Consider the following 18,758-nt stretch of genomic DNA (forward strand, 5'->3'; position numbering starts at 1 on the left):
CCTGACTGTACAGCAGACATAACCTGAACATTTCTGTGATGACTTCCTCTCGGTGTCTGACAGAAAGGGTGTCATCAAAAGGGGTAACACAATTAGAGAGCTGAGCACACAGCAGAATCTCAGTTACCCACTGAAGTTTATAGAGGGACATGCAGTTCTGATATATGTTACCAGTGACGAATGCTGCTAAATTTTACGTCTTTGTTTTCGTAAAGTTCCCTGGGGCTAATAAAAATCAGCTGTATGGAGCCTGGTCAATGTTAGCTGAGCTTCTGGGCAGGGAGGGAGAGTGGGGGCGGGTGCCTTTGAAGCAGGGTTTATTGGTGGGCCCTTGGCTCTGTTACCACCTTGAAGGCCCTCTGCCTCTTCCTGGGAGGCCATTGTACTCCTTGCAAGGGCAGGAGTGCTCCTGAAGAGCTATGCTCCCTTCTGTCCAGGGGACTGTGTGCAGCAGCCTCCTGCATCACCAGCACTGCAGCAAAAGCTCAGTTATTGCCAACCTCTCGCCCATAATCCCTGGTAGTTTTTTTCTGTAGTTCTAACATGGCTCAGTTTTTCACTTTCATTCAGTAAAGGTTTACCAACTACTTTCCGCCTGTCAAATATAGCCATAAAGCAATATCTTACTCTGGCTGATTTTATTGTAAACTGTGTTGTATTGTTTTTCTTTGTCTTTTTTTTTAAAAATGTATTTTATTGATTATACCATTACAGTTGTTCTATTCCTCCACTTCATTCCCCTCCACCCTGCACACCCCTCCCCCACCATCCCCCCTTTAGTTTATGACCACGTGTCTCAAGTTCTTTAGATTCTATATTTTCCCTACTATTCTTGCCCTCCCCCCCCCCCGCTATTTTTTACCTACCATCTATGCTACTTATTTTCTGTATCTTCTCCCCCTTTCTCCTCCTCCCACTCCCCTGTTGCTAACCCTCCATGTGTTCTTCATTTCTATGGTTCTGCTCCTGATCTAGCTGTCTTCTTGGTTTGCTTTTGTTTTAGGTGTGGTTGTTAATAACTGTGAATTTGCTGTCCTTTCACTGTTCATATTTTTTATCTTCTTTTTCTTAGATAAGTCCCTTTAACATTTCATATAATAAGGGCTTGGTGATGATGAACTCCTTGAATTAGATCTTATCTGAGAAGCACTTCTAAACATTCTTAACAGTCTCAACAGTAAGAGTATAAGCCATTGCAATGAGTGAGGCACTGAAGATCCATTGTTAACAAAGGTATATGATACTATGTTTACTACTCATTACTGCAGTAAGCAGACTAAGTTGTTAGGAAAAATAGAAATACTTGTTAACTTTTTCTATAGTAAAAGTTGAAAGAATTATCTGGTTAATTCTTAGTTAACAACAAGAAAAATTCAATCTTTTGGCTAATTACCATTTTCTATGAGCATTAAGTAAGTGATTACCTTCAGCATGACAGCTGGTGATCACTAGGCCCTAACTAAGCTAGTCTTTGTGCTTTGCAAATATTATTTGTTATGAATTATTGAAAATGATATAGGGTCCCCAGGAAAGCTCCCAGGATATCTCAGAGGGCCCCATAGCGCAACGGGTCCAGGTTAACTTCTGTGGGGTTAGATCACATTTAACTTTGCACCAGATCCAATATAAAAACCTGGGGCATAAACCTTATTGTCCAGTTCATGTACCTCATTAGCCGTCTTGGTCTGTACAGCACCGAGGGGATTCCTGAGACGTGGGAGCTTTGGCGCTAAAACTGGAACGCCCCAGCCACACCAACACAGGTTGGTTTCTCTAGTCAGAAGTAGTGTAAGTGACCAGAAAGGAATATCAATAAATATTTCTTCTAAAACCAGCAACTTAACTGAAAAGTGGAGGTCGTTCTGTCTTCCTCTGGGGGTTGTGATAGGGCCTGCTCACTATTCCTGTCCATGGGGTTGGATAGGGGCTGTTGGTTTGGAACTGGGGGACCAGCACCATCTCCGATGGACAGTCTGTCTTTTGCCCTCCAGAGGCCTGTCATCTCAAAAGGGGTCTGGCTGTTTGGTCCAGATGAGTCAGTGCCAGCTCTTTCTGATGTGAAGGTGCTGGAGCTGCTGGGTTGTTTCCACTGGCCCTTAGGTTCTCATTATAGGCACCCGCTTTGGGTTTGCCCCTTAGGCTGTAAGGCCTCTCTCGGATCTGAAACTCCTTTACTGCAGGGCACTAAGCTATTTGCAGCCGCCTGTGAGCACAGTACGTGCTTCCCCTTGCACATTTGCACAAGCTGTCCTTTCTTCTTTGCTCACACCTCCCTCCTCTCATCTTCTGGCTAACCCTGGTCATTCTTCACACATTAGCTTCCATACCACTTTCCCCTGGAAGCCTTTCGTGATCATCTCAGCCTGGTGTAGGCACCTCTCCTGAGTGTCCTCAGAGCTCTTTTTATATACTGCCATTAAATTATGTGCCATGGGAGCTGTAATTGCCTGATCAGTTGTCTGCATGACTTGTTGTAGGTTCCTTGAGGAGAGGGTCTATATTCTGCTCTCTGTTGTACCCCCAGTACCTTCCACATTGCTAGGGACATAGTAGGTAGAGAGAGACCTAGAAGGAGCAAGATGGTGGGTGGGAGAACCCCCAGCGAACAAACAGTCTTCGCCTACAATTTGCTTTAGCCTTGCTGTGGCCTTGGCAGCCCTTGTCCTCCCTATTCTGCTTGGGAAACAGAAGCCACTGTGGAACTTTCTCAGAAGAACCACATCTTCTCCACCCAGGGACCACACTCCCATTTAGTTGGGTCTTCATTTGCCCGGTAAGTCACTGACTGAGTGTGTAGGAGAGCGCACACCCAGTAACGAACCCAAACTGCCACGGGTTACGTAAAGAGCAGTAGGACCTGAGAATGTTATGTAGGGTGGGGACATACGATTTTATGTGTATTTGTAAATACATGGAAAAAACATTTCTGCTCTGACAGGTTTCAGTAAAAAGTGAAATCTTCGCCTCGGTTCTGGAGCTCTGACGACACACAGGCTGTCCAGGACTGAATTGTAAATGTTGGACGCAGCACTTCATAATTTGATCCAGATTATTTTTCTTTCTCCTTACTGAACATTAATTGTTTCCTGTGAATTTTCCTGGTAGTAGGAAACAGATGTTCCATATTTTTAACTGAGTTTTTCCCAAATGCTGAACCAGGAGTTTTGAGCTAAGTGATCTGCACACAGTAAATTTTTGAGGAGTGAGTTCTCTGAGAATTTGCAAAGAAAAGCATAACAGATATATCTACAGAATTATACAGATTTGTCCAAAGCTGGAAACCTTTTTGGACCTTCTGTTTAATGTAACTTAGTATTGTTTAACTAATGTAGACTTCTGGGCTAAGGATGTATGAGAGCTGTCTCATGATCATATGCTTGCCAAGTCAAGGTGTGGTGTAACAAAAAGCACACAGTTAGTGCAACCTATGTTTGATGCTCTGATTTCTCACCAGAGTGTAATTATTTTGAATTTTACTGTTGTCTCTTAGCTATACAAAATTCCTCCCCCTTCTGTGCATAAAACATGGAGTGAGTGCCACTTCTGTGCAGAGCAGGGTGCTGGGCTCTGTGGGAGAGACAAACACAGAGAAGTTATGGACCCTTGGGACCTTATCAACCAGTAGAAGAGGCGAAACATATTCAGAAGTACCTGTAACAAAATGTAGAAAGTAGTGAAAGTTGTAGAAATTCAAGGAGTGGGGGTGGCTTCCTTGAGCCAAAGAGAAAGGGCGTACCTGGGAAGAAGAGGCATTCGTGCTGGGTTTAAAAAAAAAAAAAAAGCAACGCTCAATTTTGGTCATTTATTTAAATTATATTAACTGCTTTATACAAACGACTCAAAGATGACCCATTATATAAGCCCTTGTTTTGGTGGGTTTGCTAAAATAATACTAACATTTCTTCAGCACTTTCAGTGCGGCAGGCACAGTTCTCTGGAGCTTTATATAAGGTTTTTTTTTAATAGAAAAATAATGTGGAAATAGTGCTCTGGATAATAATAATAATGCATTTTGCACAAAATAAATCTCTTTATTTTATTACCTTGCAAGCTTCCTTTCAAGAGCAGTCCTTTGGTTCAGAAGACTGAGTTCAGAGTTCACCGATTTCAGGATTCGGTGACCTGCCTGAGGCACCTGGCCTGTCCGGGGTGCAGCTTTGGCTGCTGTGCAGTGGGGCGCGTCGGGCTCCCCGGCTCACTCATAAGGTCGCTGTAAAAGTCAAAGTGGGCGCAAGTGGACATTAAAAAGCAATCAAAAGCCAAAAGTTTGCCCAGAAGCGATATCCTAGCTGGTGAGGTTCACACAAAATATGGCCATTGCTTATTGTTTATTAAAATGTTGTGTAAATGAAAAGACTCTTATCTTAAAATTATAAAAATCTGAAATGTTTATGTAGGAAGTGCATGTATTAACTCTTGGTTATCAAGAACTCATTCAAATTCAAAATTTTATCAAGATCTACATAAATAAGCAAAGAATAGAAACTTATTTTTCAAGGTGGCAAATCATTAATAAGCAGGAAAAAATGTCTCTCCTCACTAATTATCTTAGAAGTGCAAACCAAAACAGCATTATGGATACCATTTTACGGGTAAACTGTCAAGGTTTCAGAAATTCTCCATTATTTTTAATGGCATTATTGTTTGTTAATAAAAGACCCTTTAAAGCAAAAAAAAAAAAAAATCCTAATTCTACTGTAGGATTTAGGGATGCTGGGGAAATAAGCTAAAGGAATAAAAATACCAAAGCATGAAGATACAGAATCTTATAATAATAAAAATTGGCTGTGAATTAAGTATTCAGCATTGAGGTCGTCATTTGGCAAATTAAGATTGTTCACCATGGAGGACTAGAGTCGGATCCTTCTGGCAGTCATTCCAAGTATGTGTAAAAACACACAAAAAATTTAAAATGTGAAGTAAAATGGAAGAAAAGAGTACTAGCCATCCTCTGTGGAGGTTTCCCCAGTGGCACTGTGCCCATTTTCCCCCTCGTGCACAAGGTGTTTCACACTTCAGAAATCGAGGCTTAGAAGCCGGTTGTCCAACACCTTGCAGCTGGTGAACTGAGGAGGCAGCCTGCAAACCCCCATCTGTCCACTCCATCGGTGCCTTCACCGAGGTTATGCCCAACAGCATGTAAACCATGGCCGCAGTCAAGTGAAAACACATGTCGAGGGGGGTGACAGACAAAAATGGATAGTAACCCAGGTGTGGTGGGAATGTGGGTCAGTTCCAGAGAAGCTCCATTTAAAGCTATCATTGCAAAACAGACAAAAAGCTGCCATTGCCCTTTCAAAAGAAAAAAAAAAGTCATATGTAATATTTCAATTTATTGTTTACTTTTTTGTGTTTTCTCTTAAGTGCTGGCAAGAATAGAAATACACGTGTGGGGGTTTGTTTGGTAATTTCTCACTGGCTTTGACATTATCAGGTTTACTGCCCTGCCCCCCCCACCCCCGTGCCCCTACATCCTCACCCCAAACTTTTCTACAGATTAGTTGAGGCATTAGTTGGTGGCATATATCACCAGCTCCTCAATTAAAAACAAAAGTTCAAGTCTCTGGAAGCTCTTGGAGAACTGAAGACAGTGACGGGTGGAAGAGTTTCTCCCTGGGAACAGCCCAGACCAGCTCTTCCGGGCGGGAGCCGATCTCAGGGCAGAGATAAGGGGGCGGCTCCGTTTGGGTGAAGTAGGCCAGTTCGCCCCCTCAGGGTGTACCCTTCCCTGGGACAGAAGCCCTTGCACTGTTGGGGAGAATGTCACCATTTGGGTTCCTGCTGTCTTTGGGGCTCAAGACTTGACTTGCGATTCTGGAGCACATACATGTAGCATGACTTTATAAAGTCAGTGTCCCTGCCAACATCTAAAAACAGACAAGTCTCTGTGAAGTACTCAAGGCACAGGGTGTATTTCTTTCAACTTAGCCTCACCTTCACAGAACATGTACCCTTTATGTCTACAGTAGGGTCTTTTGTATGTTTCAAAGGCCCTTTTATATCTCATTTGCCATTTGAAATGACATCATGTCAGAATTTGCAAGTGAAAACATAATGGACCTGACCAGAGAACAGCGGAGGTATCGCCAGAGCTGGAGACAGCTCCAATGTACCTCTCAATATAGTCCATTCAGGGTCCCTTCCTGTTCTGTGGTTGGGGAATTTGAGGCACGCCTTAGTTAAGTGATTCCCTGGAAGTCACTGGTAATGAAGACAGGTAGAAGCCAGGCCTATAAACCTAGTCTTCACTCCACTCTCCTCCAGTGCCTATGTTATGTTATGTTCTAGAGGATTAAAATGTGGCTAGAAACCAGAACATTGAGACAGATCGGAATCCAGTCACCATTCAGAGCTAAAGATTGCCCAGGGCTACACTGTAGTCCCTTATCCTCGGTTTTACTCTGTACACTTTATTACCTGTGGTCAACTTCAGTCTGAAGATACTAAATGGAGAACTCCAGAAATAAACAATTCATAAGTTTTAAATTGTGCTCCATTCTGAATAGTGTGGTGAAATTTTGCACTGCCCCACGCCGTCCCACTTGAGTCATGAATCATCCTTTTGTCCAACACGTCCATGTTGTACACTCCAGTCCCGTTGGTCACTCGGTAGCCCTCTCTGTTCCCAGATCAACGGTCTCAATATTGCAGTGCTTCAGGTAACTCTTATTTTACTTAATAATGTCTCCCTCACCTCACTTCATCTCATCGCATAGATATTTTATCTCACATCACAAGAAAGAGGAGGCTGAGTACAATAAGCTATTTGGGAGAGAGGGGCCACATTCACATAACTTTTATCACAATGTATTATAACTGTTCTATCATTGTTGTTAACTTTTTACTATGCCAAATTGATAAATTAAACTTTATCATAGGTATATGTGTGTAGAGGGAAAAAAGCAGTGTGTATAGGGTTCAGTACTGTACACAATTTCAAACATCCACGGGAAGTCTTGGAATGTATCCCTGAAAATGAGGGGAGACTGCTGTGGTTTTGTATTTTATAATTGGAATCAACTTTATGGTAACGAGAGGAGTCTAGCGGGTTATTTATGTTTTGGACAAGTCCTGCCCAATAGACTTGTAGACTTTTTTACGGTGATGGAAATATTCTATCCCCATTCAATAAAGTAGCCCTTACTGTCTCTACTTGATCTCTTCAAATGTGGCTTGTGCACCTGGGGGAGTGACGTTTTAATTGTATTTAATGACCATGTTTTCTGAGCATAAGGTGCACCTAGGTTTTAGAGGAGGAAAATAGGAAAACAAATTTTGAAGCAAAAAATGTGGTAAAATATTTAATGACATAAATAACATATCACCAACGTAAATGTAAATAGAATTCAACAGCAGCATTAACAACCATTATTCCTCCCAAATTTGGGGACGAGGGCAGAGTGCGTCTTATAATCTGAAAATGGGTAAATTTGCATGTGTGCTAGTGGTCACTGAGCTTGAGAGCACGGTTCAACATGTTTCAGTATTGATATATATGCTTAGATGTCTCCAAGTTAATAAGGGCAAATCAGAATTCTTTATTTTCTTTCCTCTCTCAACCTGTTGCTCCTCCCAAAAAGCCATCATTGAGCCGGAATCTACGTGTTTTCTTGACCCCTTCCTGTCCCTCATCTTCCACATCTGCTTAGCAGCAGGTCCTGGTTGTTTTACCTCCAGAACCTATACTGAATCCATCCACTTCTCTCCATCTCTGCTGGTGAACCAAGTCTCATCATATCTCACCTGAGCGACTGAATGGCCTCATAATTGGTCACCATTGATTCATTCATCCGCTGTTGCCTCTTCCAGACTCATCCATACAGCTACCAAAGAGACGTTATTAAATGCTTAATGTCTACAGCCATGCCACCCTGGACATGCCCAATCTCATCATAAACACTTAAGCAGGTCCCTCACTCTCCACCTGTATGGAAACATTTGTAAAATATATCAGGGTTTGAAGTTCTCTATCTTACTTCTGTGTGAGCTCATTTTTGGTCTCCCATTACAACAGGAGGTCCTCTCCATCAGGAACCTCGTTTACCTCCTTCACTGCTGCCTCTCTAGCACCTACGACTCTGCCCAGCACACAGATGTGCCCTCAGTAAACCTCTCAATAACAACTGAATTAAAGTTTAGTGTGAAAGGAGATGAGATAGCAAGAGTCAAAATATGATTTATAATTTAGCTGCTAATAGCTGAGATGATGCTGACACCCATATACATGGGAAATTGATGGTTTCTTTTGCATTCTGGATGTGGTAGGAAGGGTGGGCATCCTGGCTAATTGCATTTAGCTGTCAGTGGGTAGGCTGGTCCACAGCCCTGATGTAATCTCTGATGTATGTATGCTAGAGAGAGCTCTTTTTCTCCCTAGTGCTCTGTGTATGCCCCAGATCTTGAAACTTGTGTCTTTCCCACTGTTAGAGAAAGAAGAGCGTGTCCTCCAAGGTCACTCTTTCTATTCATCCAAGGGGCGTTCCGAAAGTAATGGAAAGAAGCATAGCGTGGAACTCCAGTGGAGTGAATGGCAAAGTCATGGCTGGACAGCAAAAGGAGATATTCAATATGTTGTTTAAAAAAAGTATTTGAACTATGCTCATATTGGGTTATTTGAAACCAAGAAAACCTTAGGGAACAGGATACTGTGTCCTTTTTTTGACTTTTGCATTTTTTTAAAGGAATGTATCTTTCTAGCATTCCTTTATAATAGCCAGCAAGGCTTTCAGGAGGCCTGTTATTACTTAGATCCATTGGTCCATGTACAAAGTTAAAGGAAGCTGATATAGTAGCTGGAGATATGATCAAGTTGGCCAAGCTCTGAGCTGTGTTTGCTTCCTCTAGTACTGAACAGGCACTGGCTGGATGCAGAAGATGACGTTAAAGCTTGCTTTCTTAAAGTACCTATTCAGAGACTCTTCATCCAGTGGGCTTTCATCAGGCACAAGTTTATAGCCTTATCCCCCTCCTTCCAGTGCTGTCCCAGCATTTCCCTGTGTGTGCCTGTACTGAACACCTTGCCAGGTCCTGGAAAGACTAACATGAGTTAGACATAGTCTCAACTTTCAGAGATTCTGCAAACAAGTGGGCAGAAAGACCAGTAAATGAAAAACGGAAATGCAGAAACCATTTGCAGTAACAGCGGGAAGTGCAGTGAACATGAGGGTAAAAGGCAATGGGAGGCAGGTGTGCTGTGGCCGTTGAGTGCAGGCTCTGGGACCGGATTGTCTGGGCTCACAGTCTGGCTCTACAACTTAGAAGTTGTGTGACCTTAGGCTGCTAACAATGTCTGTGCCTCAGTTTGCCTACCTGCTAAGGGGGGTAATTAAAGAACCTCCCCCATGTGGTTACCAAGAGGGTTTAAAAAGGACACAAAGCATTGGGAACAGTGCCTGGCACATAGCTCCACAAAAACCAGCCTTTGTTATTACCAGTAGTCGTAGTACATAATTATTGGTTGAATCGAATGAATGCTACTATTACTGCAGAGAAGTTGTCCCTAAGCCAGCCAAGGAAGTTCACACAAGCTTCCCAGAGGAGGTGACTTTTGCACTGAGTTTGAAGATAGGCTGATATTGTAGGGAAAGGACACGTTTGATAGAAAGAACAGAATCTGCAGAGCCATGGTGGAGTGAGACAGTGTGGAGTGCTGGGGGCCTGTAAGTGGGTCTGGGGGGGTAGAGCACAAGATGCCTGGAAGAGCGCACCCCGGGAGGGAGGCAGGCATGAGATCACCGGAGCTTTGGAGACTGGGCTAAGGAACTTGGACTTGGTCCTAAAACCTAGAGGAAGCACAGAACTTCAGTAAGTTCAATGCTCAGCATGCAAGACTGGGCAGCAGCATTCCTCGCTGGCCTCAGCCTGGGGCCTGTGGATGGTGTCACTGACCTGCCTCCTTTCCTAGGATTTGAATGGGGGAGTTGCAAATGTGGGTCTGATTTTTTCCCCTAGATGCAATTTCTTTGTGGAGCACAGATTAATAAAGTGGAAAGGGTGTGTTTTCTTGATTCCTTTCTACTTGATTCTTCCTCTTACTACTACTGCTTACTCCTGTTAACAGAGAGAAAGAGGTGGCCATCTCGAAGACCTCTTGGAGAATCAGATGAAAGTGACCAATCCTTCTCTCAGAAAAATTTTGAATTCAAGATTTTCCAGAGACCCCACATTTACCTCCCCCTGCCCCCCAACGTGGTCATCCAAACAGGCACCCCGTGCCATCTTTGACCCCAGGCCTGCCTGTGGTTTTTGTGTTCTTACCCCCGATTTTTTTAAGTTAACTTGCTAGCACATCCACTCTTCCATCTGCATAGCAGCAACCCCGATCACTGGGAGGTTGTAATTAAAACTGAAAGCAATTACCTTATCTTGTGCCATTCAGATTTAATTGAGAGCATAGTGGCCAAGGACTTGGGCTCCAGGGGCCAGACTCTGTAGAGTAGAACCCCAGCTCTGTCTGTGTCTGACATATACAGTGAGTTACTTAACCTCTCTGTGCCTTGATCTCCTCATTACAGACTGGGATGACACCATGCTCACCTCATGAGGTTATTGTGAGGATTAATTGAGGTAACATAGGAACATGCCAAGAATAGTTCCGGGCAGGCAGTTAAGTGCTATATAAGTAGTTGCTATTATTTCATTGTTATTTATACTAAAATGATATCACGAATGGAGTAACGATTCCTAGGAGCAGGAAAATAGATGAATAAAATGTCCAAGTGCAATTGACTCACTTTGGAACCTTGCCAGAGTGAAGGCCCAGAATAGATTCCCTAGGCCGTTATGGTCCGGTGTAGTTGAAAGTCACTGGCCACTGTGACCGCTGACAGCTTGACATGTGACGAGCCTGAGTTGAGATGTACTGGCCTTAAAGATGTAGCATGAAAAAAAAGTGAAATGTCTCATGAGTGACTTTTATATTGGTTATGATGAAGTAATAATATTTAGAATAAATTAGGTTATATTAAATGTATTATTGAAATTAATTTTGTCTGTTTCTTTTGCCTGTTCAGTGTGGCTACTAGAAAACAGAAAGGCATACATGTGGCTTGTGTTACATTTCTGTTGAACAGCACTGCTTTGGGCTCACCGTTATCAGTAAGACAAAAATTTGTAGTTGCGATAGGTAGCCGCTGCAGGAGAGCCTTGTACGCACCTCCTCCGATTGCCATTCAAGTTATACCGGGCCCTGGACCAGCCGTTTTTTCATTGGTTCCACAAAGGGAGCCATGCCACAGTCCCAGCAGAAGGGGGTTGAGGGGCCAAGGCCAGAACAACAACTAGGGAGGCTTCCGCTGATTTGGAGGGGCTTGGACGAAAACACTACCATTTATAGTTATACTGGGCTCAGCCTTTCGGCACTCCCTGAAGTAGATGAGAGAATGCTCTCTATTCAGGAAGTTGAAACATGTAGGCGAAAAACTCTCCCTATTCCATCAGGAGCCAGAAAAAGCTTTGCTAATCTTTAACTAAAAGAATAACACTTAACATTATGTCAGTCATTTGGGTTCAAAAGCACACCCTTTCCAAATGTGATTTACTTATGAAATGTTTTGTTCGATTCTATTTCAGATTCATTCCCCCCGCTGGAAACCTGAAAACAGCCACATAAAGTCTTACTGGTAAGTTCTCTTTCACTTTTAAAACAAAGTGAGTCTTTGACATTATTTTTGAAATGATACTCATACTTCTAAGTTAGATGCATCTCTGCCAGTACTATGATTAGAGGTCTATTTATTCCCACTTTTTTTTCCTCTCTGAAATGATTTAAAAAGTTTCCATGCCTTAAAAAAATAAAAGATCAATCCATGTTCTTTTGCTAAGAACATGGTTGGAGAACAGATCTATAATCATATGCCAAACACTATTAAAATAAAATGGCTCTGGAATTTTTTTTGTACTGAAGCTATTTCCAAGCCCCAGTTGATGGTCTGCTAATGTTTCAAGCAGTGTCCACAACAAGGAAGTGTCACTTCAGCCAAGGTATGCAGACCGTCCCTTGCAGTGCGTTGTAATGAAAGTCGGCTCACATCTATGACATATTAGCTCTCTTACTGCTCTATTTTTCTTCCCTCCTTGAACCTGAATGTAATTGTTATAGATAATAGTTCTGCGGAGGTAGAAAACTACTTTTAGAGCTAGGAAAGTAATATACTTTTTAACCGAAAAAGCTTCTGGGGCATTTGTGTGACATCACTTCCTGGTACCGTGGCGATACTGTATTTGCAGTGTGTAGCAGGTAGCTGTTGCTGCATAACAAACCATTCCCAAATTTACAGCCAGAAATTTGAGCTAAGATTTACTGACTCAAAAGAAACAGTCGTTTTTTCATCCCACAATTCTGGGGGTTGCTGATTTGGGCTGGGCTCAGCCCTGTGATTCTGGATCAGGTGGGACCATTTCATGTGTCTGCAGTCAGCTCCAGAGCCAGGTCAGCTTTATTTCTGGAAGTCACCTGCCTCTTGGCCAGAGGGATGACCATGACTAAAGCGTGTGTCTCACCTTCCTGCAGGCTGCCCTGAGTTTATTCACTTGGGGGCTGGGCAGGGTACTGAGAGGGAACAGAAGTGTTGTGAGGTCGATTCTCAGAACTGTCATGTTACAACATTGCTTCCATCACATTCTGTTGGCTCAAGCAAGCTATATGACCGGCCTAGATTCAGGAGGTTACAGGTACAGATTCTACCTCTTGGTGAGAGGGGCTGCAGAATTACACTACAAGGAGCATGGAGACAGAGAGGGAGAGAGTTGTGGCCATTTTTGCAGTCTACCAGGCATTGTTTAACAGTCGTATGGAAATAGCTGTGATCAAATGAAAACACATGGAGAGTGAGAGGACTCAGATCATGCTCCCATCTCATAGCACATCTTTTCATTCCATTTTGATTGACAAGCCCCAGCATCCTAGTCTTACTCTTCAACATCTGCCATCCAGATCAGTTCTTTAGGTTCCTAAGTGGTCCTCCCAATACCACTCTCCAACACTCCTTTTGTTGTACACAGCACAGCCACACTAGGTGTCCTTAAGTTTCTCTCTCAGGATGTTACTTATTTGCTCAAAAACTGTTAGTACCTCCACATCACCCAGAATGCCAGCCCAGACTCCTCTCTGCCTTCTCTATATCCGTTATCTGGCCCCATTCTCTCTTGCTCACCTCCCACTATTCCTTTTGTTCTAGCAAGACTAGGCTGCCTGGGGGGGGGGGGGGGGGGGGGGGGNGGGGGGGGGGGAGGGCGGGGATAAACAACAACAACAATAGTCATACAGAGTGTTTATGTTCTATTGACTGCTGGCTGTGTGCTAGCTGCTTTACATAGAATTATTTGAGATTCACAAGAAGATTCCTCTGTCCCATTGCATCTGTACAATACTTACCTGGTTAAAATATACTCACACCTAAGAGAGAAAATACTTGGTTAAGCTTCTATGAACCATTGACAACTTATTGATGCCAAGTACAAGGTTTTATAGAAGTGTGAGCTGCTTTGATTTGGTGGGAGGAGTTGCAGGTGGAAGGGCAATCAACAGTACTAAAAAGAGAATAGGCGCGGTCTGTGCAGGAATAGACCAGGGTACACCCAGCGGCCTGAGGAAGGATGGAGTGGGGGAAGACACTGTAGAGGAGGGCAGGAAGGTTAGGGGGAGACTGAGACCTTGCTGACTTGATGATTTGGCCCTGGGGTTTTCCTACCCAGGGCCACTGCCTTAAATAGCTGACACTGCACTGGTGCGTTTCAGTCATTCCCAGTAAAGGATGAAAGGGGGAAAAATGAAAGAAACATTAGCTTAGAAGGAAACTAGAAAAACCAGGATTCAGTCAGTTTGTGGGTTACAATTGGACTCTGTGATTTCTATTGAAACACAGTTTCTTTCCCTAAAATCACCCTCATTTTATCAAACAGACTGCATTAAGTCCGATTTTGATTTGGCTTGATTATTTGCATGAAGACAACCAGAATAGTAATTGATTATATAGGCTCTTTCAAATCTGCTTTGCTGGAATTTTACAAGGAACCTTCAGCTTGAGCTTTAGTTAGCCGCTCGAGGCAAAAAAAGCCAGCCGCACAGTTGCCATCTGGCTTTGCCTGAAATACCTATTAGTTTGAATGGGTTCCTCAGGTTTTTGAGGTCCCCAAATGTCTTGAGATTCCTGCCTTGCCATCTTTTAGGAAGGCAACCTTTGTTCTTTAGCTGGAGAGAAGACTGCTGGGAAGCACATGACCAAGCAAGGTACCAGGCCTTTTTCCAAGGGGCGCTTATTGGCTTCAAAAGTCCATCTTAGTTCCTTACATCTTTCTGGTGACATCCAGAGTCCAGGCATGACTCTCAATCACGACATCCCAGACAAGCCTTGGTTAATAAAGCCACTTTTGGAAACTGGTGCTGTTATAAAGAGAACAGGCTCTTACTGGGTTTATGCAAATAAATATACTGCCACGAAAATAATACTTGTTAAAAGTGGCTGAATTCTGGAGGGATTGGGTAGGAAGAAAAATGTAAATGTTTCCATATTGCTTATGAAGGTATAATTTACAAATTGTTCTAGTGGGGAAAAGTTTCTTTATATCTAGAAAACAAAAAGATTTAAAATTAGCAATATTTTGAACAAAGTCATAACAATAATCTTTGGTTCATTTAGTCCCATGTAACTGATTTTGTTTGTCTTGATTATTTGCCAGTCTTTCCATGAATTCAGTTGTTCTGAGGGTTCTGTAAATCTCTATTTACTTCAGAGCTAGGACCTACGTAGAGACCTGTAATTTAGAGCGAGTCAGAGTCCTGTTCATGGACCCATCAAAAGACACATTTGCAAATGCTTTAGAATGAAACAGTTCCTGTTTATAAATGACCGAGTTTAAAACGACATGGTTGTAGATTCGATTAAAACACAATTGATAAAGAACTTTGCTTCTTTGTAAAATGTAATATTTCAAGACAACAATTTCTTGATAAGTTGTAATTACCATGGAGTGACATAGAAGAACAATATAAATCCCATATTTCTAGATTTAACACACATTTTAACATACATATAAAAACTTAACAGTATGCAAGGTTTCAAAACACTGTACAGGACTTACAGGAAGTGTGCACTGAGCATTGGAAACAGTTCGTACGTTTCCAGTGTGTGGGATGCAGACACCCAGAGCACCAATGTATGGTGTCCCCACAGGGAACATCACTCTTGGCTTGTCCAGTGTCATTGACAGCACACCAGTTACCCCTGAGAATTTCCTATTTGAACTTGATTTTGAATTTTTGCAAGTTCTTCCCTGAGGCAGGTTGAAATTTCTAGAAAATCTATTTCGATAAAAATAGATGTATACAAATAAAAACAGTTATTATTATTCTTTTTAGCAAAGCTTCCCATGTGATTTTGAGTATATCAAGTAGGTCTAAGTTATTCGAAAGCTTTTATAAAGAGAGAGAGTACATCCTTGAGGTATTCTAGGGGCCCATTGGAATAACTCAAAGTCATTTCTCACTTTTTAAAATTTAAACTTTGGGAAGGTTGTCAAATATTCTTAACCAAAAGATTGTAACATAAACTTTTTTATAAAACCTTTTCTTTTGGTAATAACCCTAAAAGACATTAATCAAACTTAAGCCAGTTTTAATATCAAATATCTTGTCCAGATCATAGGATCCTGCTTAATTTATGTAAGTACTTAATATTTTTAGGCCAATAAAATATTGCATTCTATTTCTGCCATCTGGAGGCAGAAAATGCACAACATGCAACACAGGGACAAATGCATGTCAGGTAAAAGACCACACACCTGAAGACTGACCGGGGAAAGATCATACACATAATCTGAATTACTAAGCTTTGTAAAGTATAGGATTTCTCTTACTTGCTTTTGAAAACATTTAAGAAGCCTGGAAAAAGGGTGGAAGGTCCTAAATGCTAAGCAAGAAGACCTGTTGAGACTCCCAGTAAAAGCTTTAAGGACTGTCGGTGAGTGGTGGAAATAGTCTGGGCTTCAAGGTGTGTAGCAGCAGGGAAGAGCCTGGGCGGGGCTGCCTTGTCCCCTGAAAGTGCAAAAACCTGGTGACAGAAAACAAATGCTCCAGGTGGAGGACTGGGAATTATCGTCCACACAAGCAGGAAAGAGAAAGAGATAGATGTGTTTACCCTGTGCCTGAAGGTGACATTACCAATGAGGAGAGCATCAGCCAGGTGCTGTGAGAATGGATTTACCCCACTCAGACAGGGGACTCATTAGAAAGCTCATTTGAGAGAGCCACACGGACAGTGGGAGAGAAGGCATGTTTGAGAGAGAAAGCTCGTTTAACCTGTGGATGTGTTTACCCCCTGTCCTGAGGGTGGCCTTACCAAAGACCGGAGCACCAAGCAAAGGAGAAGGAATGGATTCCTTCAGACGTCAGGGGGTGATCAGTTCCTGACTTATTGGGCCCCACGTCCCAGGTGTCACCTGGAGATAATCGTGTAGGGCGACTCCGTGTCCAGAGGGCAGCCTTACCTTCTATCTCAGCATTGGTGAAGCGCATCTTGACAAAGGGTTTATTCTCCAGCTGGCAGGTAGGTTTCCCCACACCTATGGGGGCAACAAAAAGTGTAATGTAATGCAAACAACTTCAGGTACTGCCAGAGTCATCAAAGAATGTCACCAAGGAGAAATTAGGTGGCAGTACAGCGGTTCTGGAGCCTGAGGTTTCTTTCTTCACAAATTTAGAACTTTCACAACCTTCAGAAACCTTTCTGCAACTTTTGCAAACTTTCTTATTTATCCCTTTGGAAATAACCATTTTTAGAATAACTCACTTTCAGTCCCCGTCCTTCAAAATTGCATCTCCATGCCTTATGCCTGCTATTCTTAAAACTAAACAATCTCTTTTCAACTTAATTTGAACTGAATTTTTAGAAACCTTAATTTTCCATGATGACCAAAAAGTAAACAGCTGGCAATCGCTAGATTGACTTGGGGACACATCTGATGGCCGTTACAAACGTGGCTTCCTCTGCTGGCAAACATGCTCTTGTTTCCGAGAAACGCACCTTCGACAAAGCACCGGACACTCAAGCACAGCTCCCATCCACTCCGCCGCAGCCCCTCTGCAGGGAAAAGCCAAAAGCAGGCCTGGCAGTCTGTGTCGGTGTTTCATGTTAGTTCAGAATACCTAGGCATTCAATAACTTTTATCAGAGTTTGCCAATTTAGAAAGGAATAGCTGCTGAAATATGGCTAAGGTTTTCCCCCTTTTGATAAGAATTATCTCCCCCAAATTTGTACTTGAAAAGATGGCCTAGACAGGAGTTCTTGAAGAAGACCAGGTGTTTGCATTTCAAAAAGGCAGGGAAAGAAAAGCAAGCTTCTGTTAGAAGGACTTTTGTTTCCTCAGGCGAAGCAGCAGAAAAGCGGCTTGAGTTTAAAATGCTACTTTTTTTCTCTGCATTGGACGGGCCGGCCCAGTTTGTCCAGGAGTTAGCAGCTCCCAGGTCTCCAGGAGGAGAATGTAGGGTGTTTTACAGTCTGGGAGCGGGGCTGGGGGTGAGATTTCCTCCCTCTTTGTACCCTTGTTTTTACTCAAGGTGGGCACAGTGGAGCCACACCTGCCTCCAGATGGGAGGTGAATGCAGAGCTTGGGTTAGGCAGGTAAGGAAGGGCGTCACCCCTGGGTAATATTGATTAAAGAGCGTGGTCTCAAAGGATTAGGGTGCCGCTCAGCTGGAAAACAGTTACTCTGTGGCAAGATGGGGAGGGGAGGGGTGGTACAGTGAGGGAAGTTCCGACGAAGAGACACAGTTAGGAGAAAGAAGCCCAGAATCCCCTGCTGAAGATGAAAATCTTGTCTCCTCCTCTCGAGAACCAAACCTAAGGAGCGGACTGAGATGGCAACAGCAAAGGTCAAGTTGGAGGATAGCATTATAGTTAAGAGATCCTGTCATGGGCCAGACTTCTGGCCCCTCAGTTTGCATTGAGGCCAGGCCGTGGTGCAATACAAGGGCTTGAGCTTGAGGTTGGTTAAGTCGCAGAGCCTTCAAGTTACATCCCAAAGGGGAGTCCTTTAGGGGGTGTTGATTGAGTGTTGCCCGTTTTGAAAGGGGAGGATACCTCAGGGATGAGAACAAACAGGGGGCGGGGTTGGGGGGCAGTGTTTGAGAAGGGTGTTCCCAACTCAAATGACCTAGAGGTCTGTGGCCAGAGCTGAGTGTCCTTGAGCTTGAGGGCAGACCGAACATGGAGGATCTACCACAGAGTCAGGTGTCCCTGGGTCCTAAGAGCAGGCTGAACCATGAAGGTCTCTAGAGCCAGGCGCGTCCCTGAGCCCCAAGAACACGCCAAACCAGCAGGAAGATAGCTTGGGGTTTACGATATCGACAGCAAAATAATGAGACGAGGGAATAAGCTATCATTTTCTATAGGATGTTTTCCTCCTGAGATTCAAGGCATTAACAATTGCTGGTCATGACAGTGGGCGAGGAGGAGTCTGTCTGCAGAGCTCCTCCACGCCTCTGCTGCTCACTGTTCCCCTAGTCGCAAGTCCCAGGAGGCTGGAGGAGGGGGAGAGATAAGAATGTCCCCGCACAGGGCACCATAATGTTAGGGTGGTCGGTGATGTGGGCTGTGAAAGAATTCACAAAGAGAAGAAAGGGTAGAGAATAAAGTTTTTATTCACCCGAGGAAGGAGAGGGGCAAGGTGTGGAAAATACACCAGCCTTGAGGGGTGGGGGAGCTTTGAGCTTTTATTGGGTTATAATTGGATTTAAAAAGGGAGGAGGGTTGCTTTTGTGT

The 18,758-nt window shown here is 43.3% G+C and overlaps 1 protein-coding gene across 2 annotated transcripts in view; it reads left to right on the top strand.

Annotated features, from left to right (window-relative positions):
- Window positions 1-18,758, top strand: part of GNG12 (G protein subunit gamma 12) — a 123,602-nt gene that overhangs the window by 37,756 nt on the left and 67,088 nt on the right. For both annotated transcript variants that reach the window (XR_005065956.1, XM_037042753.1), the window contains exon 2: window positions 11,572-11,621. The gene's annotated coding sequence lies outside the window, so the exon portion shown is untranslated. The remainder of the gene's footprint in view (window positions 1-11,571; window positions 11,622-18,758) is intronic.

This window comes from Sturnira hondurensis, unplaced genomic scaffold (genome assembly GCF_014824575.4).
Source record: "Sturnira hondurensis isolate 20B ecotype Veracruz unplaced genomic scaffold, ASM1482457v3 Scaffold0000648, whole genome shotgun sequence".
NCBI classification, from domain to species: Eukaryota; Metazoa; Chordata; class Mammalia; order Chiroptera; family Phyllostomidae; genus Sturnira; species Sturnira hondurensis.